Consider the following 17054-nt stretch of genomic DNA (forward strand, 5'->3'; position numbering starts at 1 on the left):
CAAACAACAGGCCAACATATAATTATTATAATAACATAATAATATAAATAATATTATCATGATATTTCGTCGTGACGGACGCGTCACGCGATTTCTCATGATTATAAAATTTTACACTATATTATTATTTATTATAGTTGAAAGACGTGGTTGATGTTGTACACGGCGACTACTCTAATGATAACGAGTACGATCATTTTCAGGTTATTATGTCGAGTCGAGTGTTGTGATAGGTGTACATCGCCGTCGGCGGCGGCGGCGGCTCCGGTGGTGTTGGGCGCGCTGCGCAAATTCCAAAAGCGAGTACGATCGGCCCCAATAGCGGGTACGGTCGATTCCTCAATAGCGAGTACCGCCTAGCGCGAGGAGCGCGGCGCTCCCTGCCGGTCTCCCCGGACGGATATCTCACTTACTTGTTTTCTCCAATAACGAGTACCGCCGAGCGCGAGGAGCGCGGCGCTCCCTGCCGGTCTCCATCTTTTCTCTTGTTCCTTGTACACCAGAACATTATAGTTTTTGACCAATATTCGTGTCCCCTAATAATTGCATGTTCTGTCCGTTTTTTTTTTAAATTAAATAAAATAAATTATTAATTATTAATTTATCATAAAAATACCTACGAGAAAAAGTGTAGGTGATAAAATTATCTATAAAAAATGTACCGATACTTTTTTTCCTACGAGCCACCGTTTCTGAGATAATAACTATTCAAAAACTTATAAAAACGCGCTAAGTACACTACTACCTCATAGGTGGCGTGGAAACTCACTTTTTGAATCTAACACTAAGTATTGATACATTTTTAATGGATAATTTTACGATCTACAATTTTTGTCCGAGATACTTTTATGATAAAACTTACCTACCGTTTTGCTGAAAATCGCGAAAAACGAATGTGATTAAGTAAGTAAGTAAGTACGTAAGTAAGTAAGTAAGCAACTAAGTAAGTAAGTAAATAGGTAAGTAAGTAAGTAAGTAAGAAAGAATTACGTTTAAAGATATTTATTTCTCATTAAAAACATAATATTGTCACTTACATGAGAACATAAAAATATGATGTAATAATTTATCCGCCGTTCTTTAGATGTTCAGTACATACATGTTACACATTATAGTACTTATTCTTCTTCACAAAATTTAAGATTACACACTTTTACAGGGCACTGTCACATAACAAACAATTTCAGACATGTGTTTTATAAAAACTTTGAAACAATATAGTCTGATAGGTCACGTTTAAATGTTTTTAGTGACCTAATCTTTTTGAGAGATGAAGGTAGACTATTAAAAAGTTGTGCGCCCTCGTAAATAAACATACGCTTGCCGTAATTTGTTCTTGTCTTAGGTAGTATCAAGTAGCTGGCTCGTCTCGCGCTGCGTTTAGACGCATGTTTAGTTTGGGTGAGTAAGATTGATGTATGATAAGAATTTTGATTTGATTTGAAATATATTTTTTTTTGGAGGTTTTTTATTTGGTTTCGGAGGGAAAATGAAATGTACGTGTCGCGCGTTTATTACTGATCATTATCGTACTCGTTATTAATAAAGTAAAAAAAAAAAAAAAAAAAAAAAAAAAAACGATTTTTTCTTCGAAGCCGCAATGCATATTCAATATTATGTTATTAATAAATAGTAAAATCAAATCAAAATCACTTTATTCACATATCAGAGAGTTTACACGTTCATATCGTTCGCGTGCACCACACATACGGCAGTCGGCGTCGAGAGTCGAGTCCGTAGCGAACGGTTCGCGACGCCGAATTCAACGCCGCTCAAGTTTTTTCTTGTAAAAAGAGTGAAAAACGCACGCGACAAAAATACAAAAACGCACAACACCAACCACCACCCCCAGCCACAACAACTGCTGCTGTTTTATTATTCTCGTCGTCGTCATCGTCATTCATATTTTATTTAATATATATTTATATTTGAGTAAGTTTGTGAATGCGCGCGATGATAACGACGATGATATAATAACAATACGGTTGTTGGTACTCTCGGGGCAGAGCTGGTGTGTCTGTGTCTGTGTTTGTGTCGCGCGTTGTTTTATATGTTCTTTTTTTACAATATAAAAAATGAGACAGACTCACCGCGCTGTGTCGATCGAGCGTTTTCGAGTTTCCCTATGCGGATGATATTTGATTTGGTGATTTGAAAGGTTTTTTGTGATTTCGTTTCTCATAATTCCTCTCTTCACTCTCTCTATAGTATCATACGCTGCGGCGATCCTCGTCACGTTGAAAGCGATCGTGTAAATTTTTTGCGCGCACCAAGACGCCGACTGGGCTTCGACGGTTTCCCTCTGTTAAGATTTTTAACGTGAGGGCCCGCAAGCCGGAACGCGTCGCGCATTTCACTCGTGCGAGACGTTCACGCTCCTCTCAAGCACCGGGCGTCGATCCGATTTGTGATCACGACGTGTACCGATATTAATACGTTGATACCGCTTCTATTGCGTGTCATCATTTTTATTATTACCCGAAGGGACTCTCGTTACTGAACTTTCATAACATACAATCGGCCCATCGCCGATTTATGATTCGTTCAACGCGCACCGTATGCCTTTGAGATATATAGTATACAGTGCGCGAACGGATATCTCACGATATGTTCAAGATGTCATAGTCGCGACGCCCTAAGGGGAGATCGCGACGCATGACGCGCTGAGCGCGACAACAATCGTTGTTTGCAGCAGCTCCCTGGTTGATCCTGCCAGTAGTTATATGCTTGTCTCAAAGATTAAGCCATGCATGTCTCAGTGCAAGCCGTATTAAGGCGATACCGCGAATGGCTCAATATATCAGTTTTGGTTCCTTAGATCTTACTCAGTTACTTGGATAACTGTGGTAATTCTAGAGCTAATACATGCAATCAGAGCTCTGACCAGTGATGGGATGAGTGCTTTTATTAGATCAAAACCAATCGACGGAGGGCCTCGCGTCCGAAGTCGTTAATTTTGATGAATCTGGATAACTTTTGCCGATCGCATGGTCCAGTACCGGCGACGCATCTTTCAAATGTCTGCCTTATCAACTTTCGATGGTAGTTTCTGCGACTACCATGGTTGTCACGGGTAACGGGGAATCAGGGTTCGATTCCGGAGAGGGAGCCTGAGAAACGGCTACCACATCCAAGGAAGGCAGCAGGCGCGCAAATTACCCACTCCCGGCACGGGGAGGTAGTGACGAAAAATAACGATACGGGACTCTTACGAGGCCTCGTAATCGGAATGAGTACACTTTAAATATTTTAACGAGGAACAATTGGAGGGCAAGTCTGGTGCCAGCAGCCGCGGTAATTCCAGCTCCAATAGCGTATACTAAAATTGTTGCGGTTAAAAAGCTCGTAGTTGCATTTGTGCGCCGCGCTGTCGGTGCATCGCATCCGCGGTGATACTGACACGTCTGCGGAGCATATCGTCGGTGAGCCGGCGGTAAAACGCCGGTTCAATATCAAAATCCTATCGCGGTGCTCTTCAGTGAGTGTCGAGATGGGCCGACAATTTTACTTTGAACAAATTAGAGTGCTCAAAGCGGGCTCAAAATGCCGCTTGAATATTTCGTGCATGGAATAATAGAATATGATCTCGGTTCTATTTTGTTGGTTTTCAGAACTCCGAGGTAATGATTAATAGGGATAACTGGGGGCATTCGTATTGCGACGTTAGAGGTGAAATTCTTGGATCGTCGCAAGACGAACATCAGCGAAAGCATTTGCCAAAGGTGTTTTCATCAATCAAGAACGAAAGTTAGAGGTTCGAAGGCGATTAGATACCGCCCTAGTTCTAACCGTAAATATGTCATCTAGCGATCCGCCGACGTTACTACAATGGCTCGGCGGGCAGCTTCCGGGAAACCAAAGATTTTGGACTCCGGGGGGAGTATGGTTGCAAAGCTGAAACTTAAAGGAATTGACGGAAGGGCACCACCAGGAGTGGAGCCTGCGGCTTAATTTGACTCAACACGGGAAATCTCACCAGGCCCGGACACCGGAAGGATTGACAGATTAACAGCTCTTTCTTGATTCGGTGGGTGGTGGTGCATGGCCGTTCTTAGTTGGTGGAGCGATTTGTCTGGTTAATTCCGGTAACGAACGAGACTCTAGCCTGCTAAATAGGCGTCGTCATTTAGGTGTGCGCGGCTTCAGGGTCGCGCAACTCACTGGCGGCGTATTAAAATTCTTCTTAGAGGGACCGGCGGCTTCGAGCCGCACGAGATTGAGCAATAACAGGTCTGTGATGCCCTTAGATGTCCTGGGCCGCACGCGCGCTACACTGAAGGAATCAACATGTTCTCCCTGGCCTAGAGGCCCGGGCAACCCGTTGAAACTCCTTCGTGCTGGGGATTGGGGTTTGCAATTATCCCCCATAAACGAGGAATTCCTAGTAAGCGCGAGTCATAAGCTCGCGTTGATTACGTCCCTGCCCTTTGTACACACCGCCCGTCGCTACTACCGATTGAATGATTTAGTGAGGTCTTCGGACCGACACGCGGTGGCTTCGCGGCCGTCGGCGTTGCTGGGAAGTTGACCAAACTTGATCATTTAGAGGAAGTAAAAGTCGTAACAAGGTTTCCGTAGGGGAACCTGCGGAAGGATCATTAACGTGTAACGGTCGCGTGCGCGAGCGTTGTCGCCGACACGCTTCGCTCACAGCCGACTGTTGACGATGATAACTTCAATCACGTGTCAATCACTGATTATTTTCGCGCTCGCGATGTGCTCTCTGTGCTCCGTTGTCGCGTTTGCCGCGCGCGCGCTGACATCTCCCGCCGCAAGTGGGGGGGGTGTCCGGCACGACGTCTCCGGCACGACGCTTCGGCGGGCGCGGTTCGCATGTACGCGACGCGCGTGCGTCTCGCGACGCGCTCATGTCGAGTGCGAAGCGAGTCGAGATCACGACGTACGCGCAATGCGTGCGTCACATAATATTTTGTTACACACAGAGATCGTTCACGTATTTTCTAAATATAAAAACTATTACCCTGAACGGTGGATCACTTGGCTCGCGGGTCGATGAAGAACGCAGTTAACTGCGCGTCATAGTGTGAACTGCAGGACACATTTGAACATCGACATTTCGAACGCACATTGCGGTCCGTGGAGAAATATCCAGGACCACTCCTGTCTGAGGGCCGGCTGCATAAAAGAATACGACGACGCCGTCGCTGTATGCTGACAACACTGTTTGCGCGCCTAAAAAACGTGTAAAACGAGTGACGGTCTTCGGGCCGGGCTCGGGTAAACCCCGCCGGTTTTCCGGGGCCCGCTCGATCCGTTCGAAAATGTAAAATAAGCCGCAACGCGTGGTGCTGTTCGCGTGCAACGCCGTCTCCGCCTCACGCCCGACGTGGGTCACGGAGACGGGCGCGGTACCGGGGCGCGCTCGTTCGCTGTCACACGCGGATATCTCGTGATTAATTTTAATTAATCTATGCAGAGCTCTCTATGTGAACGGCGTGCGTGGCTGCGCCTTCGGTTCGCGTCCCGTGCGCTGCACGTGTTATTTCGGCCCGACGTGAGCGTGCAAACGAGTAGGCGGACTCGACGTCCGAAGGGCGCTTCGATCGCGGTACGTGCGCGGGTCGACGATACGTCGTTGAGACTTATTGGCGGCGCGCGCACGACGGTGTCGCTGCGCTGACGGATATCGTGTCTGCCTCATACTTTTTATCGTTGGCCTCAGATCAGGGAGGATCACCCGCCGAATTTAAGCATATTAGTAAGCGGAGGAAAAGAAACTAACCAGGATTCCCTCAGTAGCGGCGAGCGAACAGGGATAAGCCCAGCGCCGAATCCCGCGGTCGTCACGGTCGCGGGACATGTGGTGTTAGGGAGGTTCCGCTTTCTCGCGGTCGCCGCTCCCGTCCAAGTTCGTCTTGAACGGGGCCGTTTTCCCATAGAGGGTGCCAGGCCCGTAGCGACGGAGCGAGTCCGCGAGAGGGACTCTCCTCAGAGTCGGGTTGCTTGAGAGTGCAGCCCTAAGTGGGTGGTAAACTCCATCTAAGGCTAAATATAACCGCGAGACCGATAGCGAACAAGTACCGTGAGGGAAAGTTGAAAAGAACTTAGAAGAGAGAGTTCAAGAGTACGTGAAACCGTTCAGGGGTAAACCTGCGAAACTCGAATGAACGAACGGAGAGATTCATCGTCACTCCGGGGCGTACGGCGGCGTGCCGCGATGTGCGCGAGACTCGTGCTCGCGTTCACCGGTCGCCGCCGTTGACGCACCCGGACGGCGTGCACTTCTCTCTTAGTACACATTATGCATCGCGACCCGTTCGTCTGTTCGGCCTAAGCGTTGTCCGGGAGCCGGGCGGCTGCGCGTTCACGCGCACAGCCGTCCGACCGTGACGATCGCCGGCCGGCGGCGGACGGTACTTGTCATGAAACGCGCACGCGTCTCCATCCGGGGACGCGTCCGGCCCGACGCGAGCGAGAGTCGTCGTCGACATCCTGCCCTTGTGCGGATGCTGACGCGACGCCGCTGTCGTCGCAGCCGTGTAGTCTCGGACTGTGCGCGTATCAGTCGGCGATGTTACTGTTTCGGGCACTCGCAGGACCCGTCTTGAAACACGGACCAAGGAGTCTAGCATGTGTGCGAGTCATTGAGTTATGAATTCAAACAGACAAAACTGAAAGGCGCAACGAAAGTGAAGGCGCGCGCTTGTCGCGCGCTCAGGGAGGATGGAGCGTCGGTCGTCAAAAATCGATCTCTCGCACTCCCGAGGCGTCTCGTTTCCAATCAGCGAATGCGGGCGCGCTCTGAGCACAGATGCTGGGACCCGAAAGATGGTGAACTATGCCTGGTCAGGTCGAAGTCAGGGGAAACCCTGATGGAGGACCGTAGCGATTCTGACGTGCAAATCGATCGTCGGAACTGGGTATAGGGGCGAAAGACTAATCGAACCATCTAGTAGCTGGTTCCGTCCGAAGTTTCCCTCAGGATAGCTGGCGTCGACTCGTAACAGTCTCATCCGGTAAAGCGAATGATTAGAGGCATTGGGGCCGAAACGACCTCAACCTATTCTCAAACTTTAAATGGGTGAGAACTCCGGCTTACTCGAACGATGAAGCCGGAGATCTGATGACGGTGCCAAGTGGGCCAATTTTGGTAAGCAGAACTGGCGCTGTGGGATGAACCAAACGTAGTGTTAAGGCGCCTAAAAAACGCTCATGGGACACCATGAAAGGCGTTGGTCGCTCATGACAGCAGGACGGTGGCCATGGAAGTCGGAATCCGCTAAGGAGTGTGCAACGACTCACCTGCCGAAGCGACCAGCCCTGAAAATGGATGGCGCTGAAGCGTTTTGCCTATACACTACCGTTACCGGCAATCGGCGCGTGCGTGTCAAAGCGCACGCGTATTATGCCGTAACGAGTAGGACGTGCGCGGCGGAGTGCGCAGAAGGGTCTGGGCGTGAGCCCGCCTGGAGCCTCCGTCGGTGCAGATCTTGGTGGTAGTAGCAAATACTCCAGCGAGGCCCTGGAGGACTGACGTGGAGAAGGGTTTCGCGTGAACAGTAGTTGCTCGCGAGTCAGTCGATCCTAAGCTCAAGGAGAGATCTTATGTCGATGCGGCGTGTTTATATATATTTTGTGTATATGATAAATAACGCCCTTTGAGCGAAAGGGAATCCGGTTCCTATTCCGGAACCCGGCAGCGGAACCGTTTCAATAATCGTTCTCTCGTTTCTCAAGCGAGTGTTCGACGGGGTAACCCAAAGTGGCCTGAAGACGCCGCCGAGTGGTCCGGGAAGAGTTTTCTTTTCTGCCTGAGCGTTCGAGTTCCATGGAATCCTATAGAAGGGAGATATGGTTCGGAACGCGAAGAGCACCGCATTTGCGGCGGTGTCCGGATACTCTCTGCGGACCTTGAAAATTCAGGTGAGGGATGTACGTGGAGATGTCGCGCCGGCTCGTACCCATATCCGCAGCAGGTCTCCAAGGTGAAGAGCCTCTAGTCGATAGAATAATGTAGGTAAGGGAAGTCGGCAAATTGGATCCGTAACTTCGGAATAAGGATTGGCTCTGAGGACCGGGGCGTGTCGGGTTTGGACGGGAAGCGGATGCGGCCGGTGCCGGGCCTGGTCGATGCTCGCGCGTGTCTCCATCGCAAGGTGGTCTCGCGCGTCGTGCTGAATCCGGACCCGCGTTCCGGCCTTTCGCGGATCTTCCTAGCCGTAAGTCCGCGTCGGTTTCGTCTCGTGCGCGATCGGCGCGGTACTGTACGACCGCCGTTCAACGGTCAGCTCAGAACTGGCACGGACAAGGGGAATCCGACTGTCTAATTAAAACAAAGCATTGCGATGGCCCTCGCGGGTGTTGACGCAATGTGATTTCTGCCCAGTGCTCTGAATGTCAACGTGAAGAAATTCAAGCAAGCGCGGGTAAACGGCGGGAGTAACTATGACTCTCTTAAGGCATATCTCTCAATAGGAGACGGCCAGTGTGGGCTGGGTCCCGATCTCCGCCTCTGGTTCGTATGGGCGAAACGTCTGTGGAGTACCGCGACTGGGGGTGCTTGCCGCCTGGGTTAACAGGCGAAATTGAAGAGTCATAATTGGTTGTCTGTGACCCTCTACGTCTGACCAACGCACTATACCGGGACTGGAGCGAAAGCTGTTGTGCTGTAACCTACCTAGTAGGCGGTGTGCGTTGGGATTCTAGCAGTTAGAAAGGCAGACAGTAAGTACCGCCATCCGACGTCGGGCCGGGTGCGCTGGGGGGCTTGCCAGCCCCCCAGACCCCCCGCCCGGCGATAGCAACTATGACTCTCTTGAGATAGCCAAATGCCTCGTCATCTAATTAGTGACGCGCATGAATGGATTAACGAGATTCCCGCTGTCCCTATCTACCAAAGGGTGATGGGAAGGCGACTGACCCAAAGGCGTATAGACCTATCACCCTCTTGCCAGTACTAGGGAAAATATTAGAGCAATTGATATGCGAATGTACTCCGGGTCTGTACAGTCGTATATCAGCCCGTCAACACGGATTCATGAAAGGGAGGTCTACAATAACAGCGCTTAGCACTATAATGGATTTAGTGACCACCAGCTCTTACAAATATGTTCAAGCGATAACTCTGGACATATCAGGGGCGTTTGACAACGCGTGGTGGCCTATGGTCCTGCTTAAATACAAGCAGGGCGGCTGCCCTCCCAACATCTACAGGTGCCTCTGCTCTTACTTTCTGAATAGGCGGGTGGGTATGTTCGCAGGAGGAGAGGTCGAGTGGAAACTTTCCACAATGGGGTGCCCACAGGGATCCGTATTAGGTCCCACACTGTGGAATATACTGTTGAACGACCTTTTGGAGCTGAGCGTACCACAAGGGGTCAGGATGATAGCATACGCGGACGACGTAACGCTACTCATCGAAGGAAACTCAAGGGCTGTTATCGAGACCAATGCCGCGGTGGCGCTCGAGAGAATCTCGGAATGGGGAGTTAGGAATAGACTCCGGTTTTCGTCGGTGAAAACCAAGTCTATAACCTTGAAGGGCTCTCTCGGGCGACCCCCGGTCATTAGAATGGGAGGAGATTCTCTTCGTGCGGTTGAATCAGTTAAAATCTTAGGCATAACGATTGATGGAAAGGGGTCATTTGCCGATCACGCCTTGGATATCGGAGAGCGAGCCGCGAGGTGCTTCGGGAAGATGGCAAGGGTATCTTCAACTTCTTGGGGCATACGATACAAGGCACTTAAGATCTTGTACAGGGGGACGTACGTTGCAACCATTACATACGCGGCGAGCATCTGGTATCACAGGTCGCTCCTGTATGTGGTGTCCAGCCGGTTGCTCAGAACACAGCGAACGTCGTTGGTGCTTCTCACCAAGGCGTACCGCTCAACAAGTACGGCCGCACTGCCAGTACTAGCTGGGGTACTTCCAGCCGATCTGGAAGTTTATCGCGCGGGCAAGATAGAAGCGACGAAGGGTGACAGGGTAAAAAAGGAGCTCGCGGTATTGAAAAAGGACATCCATTCCGAAGTGGTAAACATGTGGCAGCAGCGCTGGGATCGTGAGGAAAGAGGTGGAGATCTCAGACGCTTCTTCCCATGTGTCGGGGAAAGACTCCTAGCGGCGTGGGTGCAGCCCGACCACTACACGTCGCAGCTGTTGACGGGTCATGGGAATTTCAACGGCCGGCTTAGGGACTTGGGGCTTAAGGGGGACGGCACTTGTCCATGTGGCGTGACGGATGAGTACCGCGACCACGTGCTGTGGGAATGCAGCTTGTACGATGAAGCTAGAGGCGAACTATTGAACCATCTGGAGAGGAAGAATCCGGGACCAATTTATCACGGAGACCTAGTGTCCTCAGAGGAGAACTTCTCGCGGTTAGTAAGATTTGCCACAAGTTGGTACCGTGACAGGAGAGTGATGGAGGGGTAAACCAGGATGGTAACGAAGACGCAGAAAGGAAGATTTAGAGAAGAGAAGAAGATGAAGAAGGAGTGCCCAACGACGAAGCCATAGCTGTGGTCGGCCGCCCCCAGAAAGGGGGAGAGGGCCATCTAGGGACGCAAAAAATGAGAACTTGTAGGGAGTCAAGAAATGTACTGGACCTGAATATCCGGACCGGTACATCTCCCGCTGTTTCGGTCGGAACCTAGGTCTTGATGACCGAAAGGTCGGTAAGACCATGGGAAGGAGGTGGGTTATGTCCCTATCTACTATCTAGCGAAACCACAGCCAAGGGAACGGGCTTGGGAGAATCAGCGGGGAAAGAAGACCCTGTTGAGCTTGACTCTAGTCTGGCATTGTAAGGAGACATGAGAGGTGTAGCATAAGTGGGAGATCGTTCGCGGTCGTCGCTGAAAAACCACTACTTTCATTGTTTCATTACTTACTCGGTTGGGCGGAAGCGGTGCGCGGTCGATAATATCGGCGGGCGTACGGTGTTTCGTTCCAAGCGTGCAGAGTGGCGACGTGGCGGCAACGCTCGTCGCCGTACAACTCCCGCGTGATCCGGTTCGAGGACACTGCCAGGCGGGGAGTTTGACTGGGGCGGTACATCTGTCAAAGAATAACGCAGGTGTCCTAAGGCCAGCTCAGCGAGGACAGAAACCTCGCGTGGAGCAAAAGGGCAAAAGCTGGCTTGATCCAGATGTTCAGTACGCATAGGGACTGCGAAAGCACGGCCTATCGATCCTTTAGTATAAAGAGTTTTTAGCAAGAGGTGCCAGAAAAGTTACCACAGGGATAACTGGCTTGTGGCGGCCAAGCGTTCATAGCGACGTTGCTTTTTGATCCTTCGATGTCGGCTCTTCCTATCATTGCGAAGCAAAATTCGCCAAGCGTTGGATTGTTCACCCATCAAAAGGGAACGTGAGCTGGGTTTAGACCGTCGTGAGACAGGTTAGTTTTACCCTCCTGATGGCGTGTCGTTGCGATAGTAATACTGCTCAGTACGAGAGGAACCGCAGTTTCGGACATTTGGTTCATGCACTCGGCCGAGCGGCCGGTGGTGCGAAGCTACCATCCGCGGGATTATGCCTGAACGCCTCTAAGGCCGAAGCCAGCCTAGCCGAATCCGGCAAGGATATACTCACTGTGGAGCCCCGAGTGTCGGGAGGCTCTAAACAATGTGACTTTACTAGTCGCGTTTTATTCGTAAGACGCGACGTCGAAGCCCATTTGGAACGCGACGAACGGTGCGAGCGGTATTAACACGTGCACCACGGCGTCGAAGTTTCGAATTTACCTCAGTTCGATGTCGGGGCTCGGAATAGTCTGTAGACGACTTACGTTCCTGGCGGGGTGTTGTGCTCGGTAGAGCAGCGTCGTGCTGCGATCTGTTGAGACTCAGCCCTACGCCAGGTGATTCGTCCGAGGACGCATCGTCGCCGAGAAGCAGAGTTGTGTGTGTGTGTGTGTGCAAACAAACAACAGGCCAACATATAATTATTATAATAACATAATAATATAAATAATATTATCATGATATTTCGTCGTGACGGACGCGTCACGCGATTTCTCATGATTATAAAATTTTACAATATATTATTATTTATTATAGTTGAAAGACGTGGTTGATGTTGTACACGGCGACTACTCTAATGATAACGAGTACGATCATTTTCAGGTTATTATGTCGAGTCGAGTGTTGTGATAAGTGTACATCGCCGTCGGCGGCGGCGGCGGCTCCGGTGGTGTTGGGCGCGCTGCGCAAATTCCAAAAGCGAGTACGATCGGCCCCAATAGCGGGTACGGTCGATTCCTCAATAGCGAGTACCGCCTAGCGCGAGGAGCGCGGCGCTCCCTGCCGGTCTCCCCGGACGGATATCTCACTTACTTGTTTTCTCCAATAACGAGTACCGCCGAGCGCGAGGAGCGCGGCGCTCCCTGCCGGTCTCCATCTTTTCTCTTGTTCCTTGTACACCAGAACATTATAGTTTTTGACCAATATTCGTGTCCCCTAATAATTGCATGTTCTGTCCGTTTTTTTTTTTAAATTAAATAAAATAAATTATTAATTATTAATTTATCATAAAAATACCTACGAGAAAAAGTGTAGGTGATAAAATTATCTATAAAAAATGTACCGATACTTTTTTTCCTACGAGCCACCGTTTCTGAGATAATAACTATTCAAAAACTTATAAAAACGCGCTAAGTACACTACTACCTCATAGGTGGCGTGGAAACTCACTTTTTGAATCTAACACTAAGTATTGATACATTTTTAATGGATAATTTTACGATCTACAATTTTTGTCCGAGATACTTTTATGATAAAACTTACCTACCGTTTTGCTGAAAATCGCGAAAAACGAATGTGATTAAGTAAGTAAGTAAGTACGTAAGTAAGTAAGTAAGCAACTAAGTAAGTAAGTAAATAGGTAAGTAAGTAAGTAAGTAAGAAAGAATTACGTTTAAAGATATTTATTTCTCATTAAAAACATAATATTGTCACTTACATGAGAACATAAAAATATGATGTAATAATTTATCCGCCGTTCTTTAGATGTTCAGTACATACATGTTACACATTATAGTACTTATTCTTCTTCACAAAATTTAAGATTACACACTTTTACAGGGCACTGTCACATAACAAACAATTTCAGACATGTGTTTTATAAAAACTTTGAAACAATATAGTCTGATAGGTCACGTTTAAATGTTTTTAGTGACCTAATCTTTTTGAGAGATGAAGGTAGACTATTAAAAAGTTGTGCGCCCTCGTAAATAAACATACGCTTGCCGTAATTTGTTCTTGTCTTAGGTAGTATCAAGTAGCTGGCTCGTCTCGCGCTGCGTTTAGACGCATGTTTAGTTTGGGTGAGTAAGATTGATGTATGATAAGAATTTTGATTTGATTTGAAATATATTTTTTTTTGGAGGTTTTTTATTTGGTTTCGGAGGGAAAATGAAATGTACGTGTCGCGCGTTTATTACTGATCATTATCGTACTCGTTATTAATAAAGTAAAAAAAAAAAAAAAAAAAAAAAAAAAAAACGATTTTTTCTTCGAAGCCGCAATGCATATTCAATATTATGTTATTAATAAATAGTAAAATCAAATCAAAATCACTTTATTCACATATCAGAGAGTTTACACGTTCATATCGTTCGCGTGCACCACACATACGGCAGTCGGCGTCGAGAGTCGAGTCCGTAGCGAACGGTTCGCGACGCCGAATTCAACGCCGCTCAAGTTTTTTCTTGTAAAAAGAGTGAAAAACGCACGCGACAAAAATACAAAAACGCACAACACCAACCACCACCCCCAGCCACAACAACTGCTGCTGTTTTATTATTCTCGTCGTCGTCATCGTCATTCATATTTTATTTAATATATATTTATATTTGAGTAAGTTTGTGAATGCGCGCGATGATAACGACGATGATATAATAACAATACGGTTGTTGGTACTCTCGGGGCAGAGCTGGTGTGTCTGTGTCTGTGTTTGTGTCGCGCGTTGTTTTATATGTTCTTTTTTTACAATATAAAAAATGAGACAGACTCACCGCGCTGTGTCGATCGAGCGTTTTCGAGTTTCCCTATGCGGATGATATTTGATTTGGTGATTTGAAAGGTTTTTTGTGATTTCGTTTCTCATAATTCCTCTCTTCACTCTCTCTATAGTATCATACGCTGCGGCGATCCTCGTCACGTTGAAAGCGATCGTGTAAATTTTTTGCGCGCACCAAGACGCCGACTGGGCTTCGACGGTTTCCCTCTGTTAAGATTTTTAACGTGAGGGCCCGCAAGCCGGAACGCGTCGCGCATTTCACTCGTGCGAGACGTTCACGCTCCTCTCAAGCACCGGGCGTCGATCCGATTTGTGATCACGACGTGTACCGATATTAATACGTTGATACCGCTTCTATTGCGTGTCATCATTTTTATTATTACCCGAAGGGACTCTCGTTACTGAACTTTCATAACATACAATCGGCCCATCGCCGATTTATGATTCGTTCAACGCGCACCGTATGCCTTTGAGATATATAGTATACAGTGCGCGAACGGATATCTCACGATATGTTCAAGATGTCATAGTCGCGACGCCCTAAGGGGAGATCGCGACGCATGACGCGCTGAGCGCGACAACAATCGTTGTTTGCAGCAGCTCCCTGGTTGATCCTGCCAGTAGTTATATGCTTGTCTCAAAGATTAAGCCATGCATGTCTCAGTGCAAGCCGTATTAAGGCGATACCGCGAATGGCTCAATATATCAGTTTTGGTTCCTTAGATCTTACTCAGTTACTTGGATAACTGTGGTAATTCTAGAGCTAATACATGCAATCAGAGCTCTGACCAGTGATGGGATGAGTGCTTTTATTAGATCAAAACCAATCGACGGAGGGCCTCGCGTCCGAAGTCGTTAATTTTGATGAATCTGGATAACTTTTGCCGATCGCATGGTCCAGTACCGGCGACGCATCTTTCAAATGTCTGCCTTATCAACTTTCGATGGTAGTTTCTGCGACTACCATGGTTGTCACGGGTAACGGGGAATCAGGGTTCGATTCCGGAGAGGGAGCCTGAGAAACGGCTACCACATCCAAGGAAGGCAGCAGGCGCGCAAATTACCCACTCCCGGCACGGGGAGGTAGTGACGAAAAATAACGATACGGGACTCTTACGAGGCCTCGTAATCGGAATGAGTACACTTTAAATATTTTAACGAGGAACAATTGGAGGGCAAGTCTGGTGCCAGCAGCCGCGGTAATTCCAGCTCCAATAGCGTATACTAAAATTGTTGCGGTTAAAAAGCTCGTAGTTGCATTTGTGCGCCGCGCTGTCGGTGCATCGCATCCGCGGTGATACTGACACGTCTGCGGAGCATATCGTCGGTGAGCCGGCGGTAAAACGCCGGTTCAATATCAAAATCCTATCGCGGTGCTCTTCAGTGAGTGTCGAGATGGGCCGACAATTTTACTTTGAACAAATTAGAGTGCTCAAAGCGGGCTCAAAATGCCGCTTGAATATTTCGTGCATGGAATAATAGAATATGATCTCGGTTCTATTTTGTTGGTTTTCAGAACTCCGAGGTAATGATTAATAGGGATAACTGGGGGCATTCGTATTGCGACGTTAGAGGTGAAATTCTTGGATCGTCGCAAGACGAACATCAGCGAAAGCATTTGCCAAAGGTGTTTTCATCAATCAAGAACGAAAGTTAGAGGTTCGAAGGCGATTAGATACCGCCCTAGTTCTAACCGTAAATATGTCATCTAGCGATCCGCCGACGTTACTACAATGGCTCGGCGGGCAGCTTCCGGGAAACCAAAGATTTTGGACTCCGGGGGGAGTATGGTTGCAAAGCTGAAACTTAAAGGAATTGACGGAAGGGCACCACCAGGAGTGGAGCCTGCGGCTTAATTTGACTCAACACGGGAAATCTCACCAGGCCCGGACACCGGAAGGATTGACAGATTAACAGCTCTTTCTTGATTCGGTGGGTGGTGGTGCATGGCCGTTCTTAGTTGGTGGAGCGATTTGTCTGGTTAATTCCGGTAACGAACGAGACTCTAGCCTGCTAAATAGGCGTCGTCATTTAGGTGTGCGCGGCTTCAGGGTCGCGCAACTCACTGGCGGCGTATTAAAATTCTTCTTAGAGGGACCGGCGGCTTCGAGCCGCACGAGATTGAGCAATAACAGGTCTGTGATGCCCTTAGATGTCCTGGGCCGCACGCGCGCTACACTGAAGGAATCAACATGTTCTCCCTGGCCTAGAGGCCCGGGCAACCCGTTGAAACTCCTTCGTGCTGGGGATTGGGGTTTGCAATTATCCCCCATAAACGAGGAATTCCTAGTAAGCGCGAGTCATAAGCTCGCGTTGATTACGTCCCTGCCCTTTGTACACACCGCCCGTCGCTACTACCGATTGAATGATTTAGTGAGGTCTTCGGACCGACACGCGGTGGCTTCGCGGCCGTCGGCGTTGCTGGGAAGTTGACCAAACTTGATCATTTAGAGGAAGTAAAAGTCGTAACAAGGTTTCCGTAGGGGAACCTGCGGAAGGATCATTAACGTGTAACGGTCGCGTGCGCGAGCGTTGTCGCCGACACGCTTCGCTCACAGCCGACTGTTGACGATGATAACTTCAATCACGTGTCAATCACTGATTATTTTCGCGCTCGCGATGTGCTCTCTGTGCTCCGTTGTCGCGTTTGCCGCGCGCGCGCTGACATCTCCCGCCGCAAGTGGGGGGGGTGTCCGGCACGACGTCTCCGGCACGACGCTTCGGCGGGCGCGGTTCGCATGTACGCGACGCGCGTGCGTCTCGCGACGCGCTCATGTCGAGTGCGAAGCGAGTCGAGATCACGACGTACGCGCAATGCGTGCGTCACATAATATTTTGTTACACACAGAGATCGTTCACGTATTTTCTAAATATAAAAACTATTACCCTGAACGGTGGATCACTTGGCTCGCGGGTCGATGAAGAACGCAGTTAACTGCGCGTCATAGTGTGAACTGCAGGACACATTTGAACATCGACATTTCGAACGCACATTGCGGTCCGTGGAGAAATATCCAGGACCACTCCTGTCTGAGGGCCGGCTGCATAAAAGAATACGACGACGCCGT

General features: G+C 48.8%; 4 non-coding genes and 1 pseudogene across 4 annotated transcripts; all 5 read left to right on the forward strand.

Annotated features, from left to right (window-relative positions):
• Positions 1 to 2696: 2696 nt before the first annotated feature.
• LOC126977608 (small subunit ribosomal RNA) lies at positions 2697 to 4601 on the forward strand. The gene has a single exon (XR_007732283.1). It is a non-coding gene; the product is annotated as a small subunit ribosomal RNA (ribosomal RNA).
• Positions 4602 to 4978: 377 nt separating this feature from the next.
• LOC126977666 (5.8S ribosomal RNA) lies at positions 4979 to 5135 on the forward strand. The gene has a single exon (XR_007732341.1). It is a non-coding gene; the product is annotated as a 5.8S ribosomal RNA (ribosomal RNA).
• A 539-nt stretch (positions 5136 to 5674) lies between these two features.
• LOC126977760 (large subunit ribosomal RNA) lies at positions 5675 to 11836 on the forward strand (annotated as a pseudogene).
• Positions 11837 to 14587: 2751 nt separating this feature from the next.
• LOC126977609 (small subunit ribosomal RNA) lies at positions 14588 to 16492 on the forward strand. Its single transcript, XR_007732284.1, has one exon. It is a non-coding gene; the product is annotated as a small subunit ribosomal RNA (ribosomal RNA).
• A 377-nt stretch (positions 16493 to 16869) lies between these two features.
• LOC126977678 (5.8S ribosomal RNA) lies at positions 16870 to 17026 on the forward strand. The gene has a single exon (XR_007732352.1). It is a non-coding gene; the product is annotated as a 5.8S ribosomal RNA (ribosomal RNA).
• Positions 17027 to 17054: the final 28 nt, after the last annotated feature.

This window comes from Leptidea sinapis, chromosome 45 (genome assembly GCF_905404315.1).
Source record: "Leptidea sinapis chromosome 45, ilLepSina1.1, whole genome shotgun sequence".
Lineage (NCBI taxonomy): Eukaryota > Metazoa > Arthropoda > Insecta > Lepidoptera > Pieridae > Leptidea > Leptidea sinapis.